The following is a 13,425-nucleotide window of genomic DNA, read 5'->3' as shown; positions in this document are numbered from 1 at the left end:
AAAGAAAAGAAAAGAAAATGAAATAGCAGAGGTCACAACAAATAACAACAAAATTGAAAGAATGATCAGGGAATGCTTCCCAAACCTCTTTTGCACAAAATTGAATAACCTAGAAAAAATTGATGAATTCCTAGGCATATACTACTTTCCAAAGCTAAACCAAGAGTAGTTTTACCTGCTAAACAATCCTGTAACTCACATGGTGATTGAAAGAATAATCCAAATCTACTCATAAAAAAAGACCAGGTCTGATGGCTTCTCAGCCAATTTCCACCAAACTTCAATTTAGGTACTGAAACCAAACTTTCACAAATGGTTTTGCATAATAGGAGACCAGGAAATCCGCCCCAGCTTTCTTTGTGAAGCTAACATAACTCTATTACTAAAACCAACAAGTAAAGAAAACAATAGGCATATATCCCTGATGAACTTAAATACAAATATCCTGAACAAAATTCTGGCAAGCCCTATTTAGTCAAACATCAAAAGAATTATCCACATTGATCAAGTAGGCTTCCTCCCAGGGATGCAGGGATGGCTCAACTTAGGGAAATCAGTCAATGTAATGCACTATATAAATAAACTGAACCATAAGAACCACATAGTTATCTCAGTTGATGCCAAGGAGGCCTTTGATGAAGTACATCATGATCAAAAATACATTATGACCAAAATTCTGAAAAGAATAGGCATAGAGAGTTTATATCTCAACATAATAAAGGCTACATATAAAGTTCCTAAGGCCCAATTATACTTAATGGGGAAAGATTCACAGAGTTCCTACTGAGATCAGGAACATGACAGGGGTGCCTACTTTCACCACTTGTATTTAACATAGTCCTAGAAGTATAGCACAAGTAATAAGACAGGAAAAATAAAGATTAAAATTGGAAAATAATAAGTCAAGTTAGCCCTAATTGCAGATGACATGATCCTGTACATAAGTGACCGAAAATTCTTCATCTCAAAACTTGTAAAGGGTTTACTTTCTTCAGTAAAGTGGAAAGGTACAAAATCAATGCACAAAAATAGCAGCTTTTCTACATGCACAGAACTAATATACACAGAAAGAAATCAGTGAGACTGTCCCAGTTTCAATAACAACAACAACAAGAAAAACATTTACCACTTTGGAAAAACACTAACCATTGCTCTGAAAGAACTACACAATAAAAACATGTTTTAAGAACTCAAGAAAAAAAATAAGAGTTATTGGGAAAATAGACATGCCTTTCATCCTCCTGGATAGGTAGAATTAATACTGTGAAAAATGGCAATTCTACCCAAAGCAATACACACATTTAATGGAAGACCAATTAAAAATACCACCATTATTCTTCCCAGATATTTACAAAATCATGCCAAAATTCACATTGTTGTCAGGAGCCATTTGCCTGGACATTTGTTTCTGACCTGTGTACTCTTATACAGTGGGCCAGAGAGAAGAAGTATATTTTGTCAAGCATGAGATTAGATATCAGCTGAGGTTCTGAGAATTGATAAAGAAGTAACATTTTGAGCAGGAGGATGTGGCTTTCTTTAAATATATATATATATATATATATATATATATATATATATATATATATATATATATATATTTGATGTGGCTTTCTTAAGAGATCCAGTGTAAATGTTAGCATTGATCTGCTCACATTCTTGTGCTCTGAAAAGAAGTATAAAAGAACTGAAATAAATAAAGTTGGAGTTCAGTATTCACTGACAAGCCCTCCCAGGTTCATCTTTTGTCTCTTGCCTTTTTCTTAATCCTCACTCCCCGTTCAGGTACTGTTGGACTCTGCCAGCCAGGCAGGATCCAGCACATTGTATGGCAGCATACCTCTGATATGCAAAAATTCCCTCAGTGAAAAAAAAGGAAAGCACCTCTGGAGTATAATCATGCCAGATTTGCAGCCATATTACAAAGACATAGTAACTAAAGCAGAATGGTATTGGAGTACAAACAGAAACATTGACCAATGAAACAGAAATGAAGACCTAAACCTTAGGTCAAGTAACTACAGCTGCCTGGTCTTTGATAGAATTGCTAATAATGTGGACTGTAGAAACAAATATTGTTGGACAAATTTGATGACTTTATGTCAGAATATGAAATTAGATCCACTCATTTCTTCACACCCAAAAATCAAATCCAAGTGGATTAAAGACTTCAATATAAGACCTGAAACACTTGAACTACTGTAAGAAAAAATAGAAGCCATGCTCCATGATATATGAGTTGGAAAAGATTTCCTGTATAAAACTCTAGTAGCCTAAAAATATAAACATTCATTCCACCAATGGGATTTCATGAAGCTGAAAATATTTTGCACAGAAAACATATGGTAAGCAGAGACAATAGATTGTCCACTGAATGGGGGAAAATCTTTACCAGCTATACCACTAACAGAAGTCTAATATCTAGAATCTATAAGGACCCAAAACCACAAAAATAATAAATCAAACAATCCACTGCAAAAATGGAGAACTGAGTAGGGAGTTCTCAGAGGAAGAATTGCCAATGACTAACACACTTTGAAGAAAAGTTCAATATTCTTAGCCATCAGGGAAATGCAAATTAAAACAAATGTGAGATTCTACATCATCACAGTAGGGGTAGCAAATATTAAAAATATGTTGGCAAGGATGTGGAGAAAGCTGACCACTCATTCACTGCTGGAGGAAAGTAGGCTGGTACAAACAGTATGGAAATCAACACAGAGATTCTAGCAAGGTATGAATATAGAGTTACAAACAGAACCTTTATTTTTTTTAAGGTAGGGTCTCTCTGTGGTCCAGGCTGATCTGGAATTCACTATGTAGTCTCAGGGTGGCCTTGAACTCAGGGTGATCCTCCTACCTCTGCCTGCCAAGTGCTGGGTTTAAAGGCGAGTGTCATCATGCCCAGCATCCAACAGATCCTTTTATTCCCTTACTGAGAATTAACATTAAAAGCACCACACCTCAGTTCAGAGAGACTTGCTCAACAGTGTTTATAGCTACTTAGTTAATAATAGTCAAGTGCTAGAATCAATCCTGGTGCCCATCATTAGACAAATGAATAATGAATTTGTGGTATATCTACACAAAAATATCTATTAAGCTATATGGGAAAATGACAATGAAATGAGTAGAAAATTGATCAACTGTAGAATGGATCATGCTAAGCAAACTCACACAATCACAAAAAGACAACCGTTGCATGGAATCACACATCTGTCCTTTCTAGCATGTATTAGCTTGGACAATAGGGAAATTTGACAATAGTGAAAGAGTGGGGGTTGGAGCCAAATTAGCAGGAAGGAGAGGCAAGGAATTAAGAGGTCACTCTGAATTTTAGGGGAGAGCAATCTCTAATAGATCACCAGAGGGAGGGTGTGGAAGGGAAAAAAAAAAGTTGGCTAATTCTCATACTCTAAGATAAACCACCAGTCTCCCAAGTCCCCAAGCAGCCATCTTAGCCAGGGTCCCAGCCTCTCACAAGTAACTGCAGGCACGGTGACTCAGGCCAGTAGTTCCATCTGCTCCAACCGGCAATTGCCAGGATACACAACCCCCTTCTGCTCATTCACATACCCCCCACACACACACCCACTTGTGTTATCAGACAACCTTCATACTCCGCACTTCAGTCACTCTCTGTCCTGACCCCAAACCGCACCCCTTACTACAGCCCACTCCAAGTGGCCCTACTCTCTTGCGACTTCCTTTGGACCTGACCTGCTTGGCCCAGGGCCACACAACTTCTGATCCACAATGATATGTTCCACTCACATCTTGCACAACTTCAGACCACCTCTACTACACTCAACACCTTCAAGTGACTTTCCATCGCTCCACTGTGCTCAGGCAGCGCTGCACCACATGACTTCCCACCCACTCCTCTCTTCTCGAACCATGCTCCATGCAACTTCATACCTGCTGTGTTGCACCCCATTCCGACTCTATGCACCTTCCATCCAGCTCCAATTTGTATTGCCCCAACCCACCCTCACCTGACTTAGCACCGACTCCAATCTGCCCCGCCCCAGAAGACTTCAGACCTGATCTGGAACATCTCACTCTAACCTTCATGGGACAACCACCCCCACCAATCTGCTTTGTCCTCACCCCACTCCCAACTCAACTTGCTGACATACATAGGAAAAATCTAGAAGACCAGACAATAGGGAGTGTGGGGAAAGAGGGAAGGGCAAAGAACACAAAACTGGACACAAAAGGTAATGGTACCATGAAACTGTACATCCTCAAAGACAAAACAAATGGTTGAAACTCCACTCTGCCCTTAGAGGAAACATTGAATTTACAAGGTCCTGGGGAGGGTACAATGAAAACTGTCCATTATCTCCTACTTATGCTTCTTCCTTCCCTCCCTTCCTTCCTTCCTTCCTTCCTTCCTTCCTTCCTTCCTTCCTTCCTTCCTTCCTTCCTTCCTTCCTTTCTTTCTTTCTTTCTCCCCCCCTCTCTCTTTCTTTTGCTCTTTCTCTCTCCTCCTCTCTCTTGCCCTTTTCTCTCTCTTCTATCTCTTTTTATCACTTATCATGTTCTTCCTTCTCTTCATGGACACTGATATGTAACTCCTGGTACCAGCCAGCAGATCGTTATTTGATCGCAGAGACCTACAAGGTCTCCCAAAGAAGACAGATTTACATCTGAGTGCTTGAACCCTACAGTTTAGTGGTAATTCCCTACTGCTGATGACACCATGCACTGTTGGTATATATCATGATGCAACATGGCTGGAAGGTGGGAGTGAGCCAATCCCCAGTTAGTTAGCATGTCTAGTGCTGAAGGGTGCTACATGAGTTAATGGGGAATAGTGGCCAATATCTGCCCAACCAATGCATAGTCTATCTACTTAGCAACAAACAATCTGATGAGATGCTCACACAAGTGCAATAGTGGCCCATAGCCATAGTGGGAAACAAACTGCTCTCAATTTGGCTAACTGATTTGCTCAATAGAAAAGAACCCATAGATGGAGCTGGGAAACAAATCAGAACCATATCCAAAAAATGGTCTCATTCCCCATTAAACCCACTAAAAAACAATGGTTATCACATTTACTTAGTGCAAAATTTACTCAGCATTGGAGAATCTACTTTTCTTTTTCAGAAAGATGCAGATCCTAAGGACAGAATTGCCCAACCAAGAGTATCTTTGGGAATAAATAGAGTTTATTTTTGTTTACAGATTTGAGGGGAAGTCTATGATAGCAGTGAGAATCTATAGCATGAGCAGAGGGTAGACATCATCCCCTGGCCAACTTAAGATGGACAATATCACCAGGAAAGTGTGCCAAACATTGGCAAGGGAATATTAGGTAAAACACTGATAATCCTACCCCCAATAATACACTTTCTGTAAGAGTTGTTAATTCTGAAATGAAAGCATCAGCTGAGAATTTAGCATTGAAAACCTCATTTATGAGGGACACTTGAATCAAACTACCACAGAAACCTTTTCTGAAACCAAGTGCAGGACTCAGGGTCATGCTTTAGGTAAGCTGATAAAATACTTCTACTTAACCTTTACCCAAATGAAGGCTGAACTGTTCCATCCCCCACTATCAGAACCATGAACCTCTGGCATCCAGCCCCATTGGAAGTGCAGTCAGGAGAGCTAATCAGAAATTCATCTCCAAATAACACAGGGAGACTGAGATGGGCACTTAGCATTTGTAAGACTGGAAGCCACCCCAAAAGGTAATGAGGCTGACTGCCTGCCCCCCCAAATGTATATATGTTTGTCTGCATTGAAGGAGCTAATGTTTTATTCCTTGCCAGAACAGGTTACGGGTTATATATTCTTTGCTGGCTTTACCATTTTCAAATAACATGTATTTGGTGGTTGGATAGTGTTTCCTTTGATGCTTTCATATTTACAGGGCCTTTGTCTTTTGTTTCTGTCATTATTTGGGGCAGGGTCTGATCCAGATCCAGGCTGACCTAGAACCAACTCAGAACAGAAATCTCTACAATCCAGCTGATAAAACTAAGGGTGTAAAACAACACACATCTTAGGAAATTTGGCCTTATAAGACTATCTGTGTGTTTTAATCACCAAAATTGCATAGTTTGTGCTGGTTTTTATTGAATGTGTATGTCACTCAGTTGAAGCTTAGAATTTGCCAGTAAATTATACCACCCAATCCACTAGAATACTTGTTTAGCAAGCAAAGTCAACACCTAGGATTACTTCCGTGGCTTGACTGGGGGACAAGCCCTACACCTTGCACATTGAACTCATAACATGAGGGTATGTAGAAGCGGCTTGCCATGCCTGAAAACACCTCAGATAAGTAGAAAAGCCAAGAATCAAATAATTCAGGATTAGTCACTACAATATAATATAAGAAACTCAAAGAATCAAGACAATATAGTCCCAGCAAAAATTATAAATCCATCAGAAAAGATCACCAATGAAACTGTTTTATATTAAATGCTTGACAAAGATTTCATGAAAATGGTGGTATATATGGTCAAAGATAGCAGAGAAAAAATGAAGGGTATCAAAGAAGAAAACAAAATAATTAAAGAAGAAACCAAACTTCTGAAAGAGAACACAGGAAACCAGCCTAATGAAATAGAGAGCTTATTAGAAGACATGAATAAAGAAATAGAAATCCTGAAGAAAAAACAAGTTGAAACCCTAGCTCTGAAGAATACATTCTGGGGGAGGGGTAGTGGGGAGGGAGAGAGACCTCTGTGGAAAGTCTCACCAGTAGAATGATGAAGGAAGGAGATAGCAGAATACCTAAGCTAGAAGACAAGGAGGCAGATCTAATGTAGTCCAACAAAGAGAAAGTCAAGTTAATAGCAAGTTATGAATGGGAATTTCAATGTATCCTGGAAACAATGAAAAGATTACTCATAAGAATTCAGGCTATAATAAAAGGAGAAAAATTTCAATCCAGATGCTTAATAGGTGTTTTCAACAAAGTTGTAGAAGAAAAATTTCCCCCAGTTGGGAAAGGAATGCCAATGCAGACACAAGAAACTTTTAGAGCACCAAACAGAAAAAAAATGGGAAAGAATCTATCCTTGCCAGTCTACAACTAAACTACAAAACACACAAACCAAAGAAAAAAAAATGTATATATAAGTTGAGACATCAGAATTATATGATGTCATGGAACAAATGGATCTAAAATATATCTATAGAGCATTCCATCAAAATTCTGCAAAAAATACATTTTTCTCAGCAGCACATGGACAATTCTCTAAAATAGAATGTATATTAGGACACATAGAAAGTCTTTAGAAATACAGAAAAATTGAAATAGTCACTTGTACGCTATCTGATCACAGTGGGATTAAACTCCAAATCAGCAACAATAAAAGGTACAGAGCATAAACAAATTCATGAAGACTAAACAGTACACTCTTGAATGATCAATAGGTCATTGAAGAAATTAAAAAAAAAAAAAGAATTCTCAATATTGATTCTTCCAATACAGGAACAAGGGATGTTTCTCCACTTTGTAGTGTCTTCTGCAATTTCTCGCTTGAGTGTTTTAAAGTTCTCATTGTAGAGATTCTTTACTTCCTTGGTTAGGCTTATTCCAAGGTACTTTATTTTTTTGATGCAGTTGTGAATGGGAGTGATTCTCTGATTTCATCCTCTGTGTGTTTGTTATTAGCATATATGAAGGCTACCGATTTCTGTGTATTTATTTTGTATCCTGCTACATTGCTGTAGGTTTGGATCAGCTCTAACAGTTTGCTAGTAGAGTCTTTAGGGTCCTTTATGTATACAATCATGTCATCTGCAAAAAATGATAACTTGATCACTTCCTTTCCAATTTGTATCACTTTTATGTGTATCTCTTGCCTTATTGCTATGGATAAGACTTCCAAAAGTATATTAAATAAAAGTGTGGACAGTGGACACCATCCTTGCATCTCTGGGATAAAGCCTACTTGGTCAGGGTGAATGATCTTTTTGATATACTCTTGTATTCTGTTTGCCAATATTTTGTTGAGAATTTTTGCATCTATGTTCATGAGGGAGATTGGTCTGTAATTTCCTTTTGTTGTTCTATCTTTGCCTGGTTTTGGTATCAGGGTGATGCTGGCCTCATAGAAGGAGTTTGGTAGAATTCCTTCTTTTTGTATTTCATGGAAAAGCTTAAGAAGCAATGGTGTTAGCTCTTCCTTAAAAGTCTGGTAAAACCCCGCCGGTTAAGATGGTGGCGTAGGTACCATGCCAAAGCAGCCTAGGGGGGAAAAAGACCAAAAAAACTCAGCAAAATACACACTTTTACTAAAAAGTGAGGTGTATAGGAAATTGAGGCGGCAGCGGAGAAGTAGAAGAGTTATAGAGCATCCAGAGCCTGCACAGGCGGGAAAAGTGGCTCCGGCAGCTCAGCCAACCGCCGCAGCCACAGCGCAGCAGAAAGCCGCCAGACTCTCGGCTCGAGCCGCAGGAAAAGCTAGGTGCGGGATTTTCCCCTCACACCGCGCTCTCCGCAACTCAGGAAACGTGAGGGGAGAGCGGCAGCGAGCAGCGGAGGAGAAGACCGCGAAGTAGAAGAACACGTGGAACAGTGAGACAACCAGAGCAGCCGCAGCTCCCTCCCCTCCCCCACCGCCTGAACCCAGCTCCAGTGAACACAGCAGCAGCCCGGGACCCAGCCACGCCAACTCTGGCTGACAGCGGGATCCAAGCAGGTGCAGAGTTCGGCAGCAACTTCAGCGGCTCCAGCACCGGTACCAGCGGCCACAGCAGCAGCGGACCCAGGAGCGGCAGCGGCGGCAGATCCCGCAGCAGCGGCTTCGGGGGGAGCAGCGGCGGTGGACACAGCAGTGGCAGCTTCAGCAGCGGTGGTGGCTCCGGTGGTGGCAGCTACGGCAGCAGCAGAGGCAGCAGCAGCGGCTCGGTTTGCCCCATAGGAAAAGCAAGTGCCCAGCTCCAGAAATCAGAACAGCAGCCCGACGACCCAGGCAGCAATTTGACTGAGACCAAAATCACCCAAGGTAACTGGGATTGCACCAGGGAAGGGTCTCACTTGGTTACAAGAAGACTTGGATCCCTCAACAGACCAGAAATCTAAACCTCTTTGTTGATAGAGGATCTGGTCATTATAATAACTACTCTTGCATACATACTCGGGGCTGTTTTTGATTGAATGTGTACAGTCTTTAGTTAAATTTTAGAATCTACCTGTATTTTATTCCACTCAGCCTGCTTGAATACTCCTATAGCAGGGAAACTCAACACCTAAGAACATCTTTGTAGATACTCTGAGAGTCTTAAGAGCCACACCTAATACCATAAGGTCCTACCCTGAAAATATATTACATCAAATCAATTGATACAGCTAAGAATACACAGCTAGCTAGAAAATCCAAGCATTAACTTAATCCAAAATGCAAAAATATATACATTATAACACAAGAAACACTAAAAAGCAAGACGATATAAATCCACCTAAATGTATTCATGCATCAGAAATGTCCCCCAGTGAGAAAGAGTTACAGGAAATGCCTGAGAAAGTGTTCAAACGAATAATTATAAATATGTTCAAAGAGGTCAAAGAACACATGAAAACAATCAAAGAAGAAATCAAAGAGGAAATCAAAGGAATCAAAGAAGAGGCAGGACACCAATTTAATGAAATAAAGAAGGCAATACAAGACATAAATAGGGAAATAGAAATAATTTAAAAAAAACCAGTCAGAATTACTAGCAATGAAGAACACAGTTAATGAAATAAAAAACTCTGTAGAAAATCTCACCAGTAGGATGGATGAGGGAGAGGACAGAATATCTAAGCTAGAAGACCAGATGGCAGACCTAATGCAGTCCAACAAACAGAAAGACAAACTTATAGAAAAGTATGAGTGGGAATTTCAAGATATTTGGGACACTATGAAAAGATCCAATATAAAAATTCAGGGCATATTAGAAGGAGAAGAACTCCACTCCAGAGGCATAGTAGGCATCTTCAACAAAAACATAGAGGAAAATTTCCCCCAAATTGGGAAAGAGGTGCCAATACAGATACAGGAAGCCTTTAGAACCCCAGCCAGACAAAACCCAGAAAGAACCTCTCCTCGCAATTTTATAATCAAACTTCCAAACACACAAACCAAAGAAAAAATATTGAAAGCAGTTAGAGAGAAAAATCAAGTTACCTGCAAAAGCAAGCCCATCAGGATTACAGCAGATTATTCAACACAAACTTTTAAAGCCAGAAGGGCTTGGAGTGATATATTCCAAGTTCTGAAAGATAACAACTGTCAACCAAGGTTACTTTATCCTGCATAGTTATTCATTCAAATAGACAGAGAAATAAAGACATTCCATGAAAAAGCAGGTTAAAGGAGTATTTGAAGACAAAACCAGCTCTACAGAAAATACTTGATAGAATCCTCCATGCTGAACAAAAGGAAAAGCACACATATAAGGAACCTAGAAAAAACAAGCTATACTCAAATACCAGTTAACAGAAGAGAGCACAGGTAGAACCAGTAACACACACACACACACACACACACACACACACACACACACAAATGGCAAACATAAATACACACCTTGCAATAATATCTCTTAATATCAACGGTTTGAATGCCCCCACAAAAAGACATAGATTTGCAGACTGGGTTAAAAAGCAGGATCCTACAATTTGTTGTCTCCAAGAAACTCACCTTTGTACAAAGGATAGACATTATCTCAGGGTGAAAGGTTGGAATATGGTGTTTCAAGCAAATGGGCCTAGAAAACAAGCAGGGGTTGCTATCCTAATATCAGACAGGGTAGACTTTAGTCCGACGTTAGTCAAGAAAGATAAGGAAGGTCACTTTCCATTGATAAGGGCACACTCCAACAGGAGGACATTACAATCCTAAACATATATGCACCTAACATGGGGGCTACCAAATTCGTCAAACAAACACTATTAGAACTAAGGTCACAGATAACACCAAACACAGTGGTGGTGGGTGACTTTAACACCACACTCTCATCAATTGACAGGTCATCCAGGGAAAGAATAAACAGAGAGGCATCTGGACTAAATGAGGTCATAGAAGGAATGGACCTAACAAATATATATACAGGACATTTCATCCAAAGGCTGCAGAATATACATTCTTTTCAGCAGCACATGGAACATTCTCTAAAATAGACCATATATTAGGACACAAAGCAAATCTTAACAAATTCAGGAAAATTGAAATAATTCCTTGCATTCTATCTGACCACAATGGAATTAAACTACAAATCAGTAGCAAGAAAGGCTATAGAGCATACACAAAATCATGGAAACTAAACAATACACTACTAAATGATGAGTGGGTCAATGAAGAAATCAAAAAGGAAATCAAAAAATTTATAGAGTCAAATGATAATGAGAACACAACATGCCAAAATCTCTGGGACACAATGAAGGCAGTTCTAAGAGGTAAATTTATAGCCTTAAGTGCCTATATGAAGAAATTAGAAAGGTCGCAAGTAAACAACGTAATGCTTCGCCTCAAAGCCTTGGAAAAAGAAGAACAAGGCAAACAAAAATCAGTAGGTGGGAAGAAATAATAGAGATTAGGGCAGAAATTAATGAAATAGAAACAAACATACAAACAAAAAATAACAATCCAAAGAATTAATGAAACAAAGAGTTGGTTTTTGAAAGGATAAACAAGATTGATAAACCCTTAGCAAATCTGACCAAAAGAAAGAGAGAAGAGACACAAATTAATAAAATCAGAGATGAACAAGGTAACATCACAATAGATTACAGATATATTCAAAAAATCATAGGGACATACTATAAAAGCATATACTCCACAAAGTATGAAAATCTGAAAGAAATGGATGATTTCCTTGATCTATATGACCTACCTAAATTAAATCAAAGTGAGATTAATCACTTAAATAGACCTATAACAAACATGGAGATCCAAACAGTTATCAATAATCTCCCAACTAAAAAAAGCCCAGGCCCTTATGGATTCACTGCTGAATTTCACTAGACTTTTAAGTAAGTGCTAACACCATTGCTTCTTAAGCTTTTCCAGGAAATAGAAAAAGAAGGAATTCTACCAGACTCCTTCTATGAGGCCAGCATCACCCTGATACCAAAACCAGGCAAAGATAGAACAAAAAACGAAAATTACAGACCAATCTCTCTCATGAACATATATGGAAAAATTCTCAACAAAATATTGGCAAACAGAATACAAGAGTATATCAAAAAGATCATTCACCCTGACCAAGTAGGCTTTATCCCAGAGATGCAGGGATGGTTCAACATATGCAAATCTATAAATGTAATACATTACATAAACGGGTTGAAGGACAAAAATCACATGATCATCTCATTAGATGCAGAGAAAACATTTGACAATATCCAACATCCCTTCATGATAAAAGTCCTACAGAGACTGGGAATAGAAGGAACATATCTCAATATAATAAAGGCTATTTATGACAAGCCTACAGCCAACATATTACTAAATGGGGAAAAACTGGAAGCTTTTCCACTAAAATCAGAAACAAGACAAGGGTGTCCACTGTCCCCACTTCTATTTAATATAGTTTTGGAAGTCTTGGCCATAGCAATAAGGCAAGAGACACACATAAATGGGATACAAATTGGAAAGGAAGAAATCAAGTTATCATTATTTGCAGATGACATGATTCTATACATAAAGGACCCTAAAGAGTCTACTGGCAAGCTGTTAGAGCTGATCAAAACCTACAGCAATGTAGCAGGATACAAAATAAATACACAGAAATCAGTAGCCTTCATATATGCTAACAACAAACACACAGAGGATGAAATCAGAGAATCACTCCCATTCACAATTGCATCAAAAAAAATAAAATAAAATAAATAAAATGCCTTGGAATAAACCTAACCAAGGAATTAAAGAATCTATACAATGAGAACTTTAAAACACTCAAGTGAGAAATTGCAGAAGAACTTGAAAGTGGAGGAACATCCCTTGTTCCTGGATTGGAAGAATCAATATCGTGAAAATGGCAATCTTACCTAAAGCAATCTACACATTTAATGCAATCCCTATCAAAATTCCAAAGGCTTTCTTCATGGAAATAGAGAAAACAATCCAAAAATTCATTTGGAATCACAAAAAACCTCGAATATCTAAAATAATACTGAGCAACAAAAAAGAGGCTGGTGGTATCACCATACCTGATTTTACCCTATACTACAGAGCCATAGTAACAAAAACAGCATGATACTGGCACAAAAACAGACATGTAGATCAGTGGAACAGAATAGAGGACCCAGATGTAATCCTAAGTAGCTATAGCCACCTGATATTCAATAAAAATGCCAAAAATACTCATTGGAGAAGAGACAGCCTCTTCAGCAAATGGTGTTTTGAAAACTGGATAAATATCTGCAGAAGGATGAAAATAGATTCTTCTCTCTCACCATGCACAAGAATTAAG

This window comes from Jaculus jaculus, chromosome Y (genome assembly GCF_020740685.1).
Source record: "Jaculus jaculus isolate mJacJac1 chromosome Y, mJacJac1.mat.Y.cur, whole genome shotgun sequence".
Lineage (NCBI taxonomy): Eukaryota > Metazoa > Chordata > Mammalia > Rodentia > Dipodidae > Jaculus > Jaculus jaculus.
The sequence above is the reverse complement of the archived record's forward strand: the minus strand, read 5'-3'. Positions refer to the sequence as shown.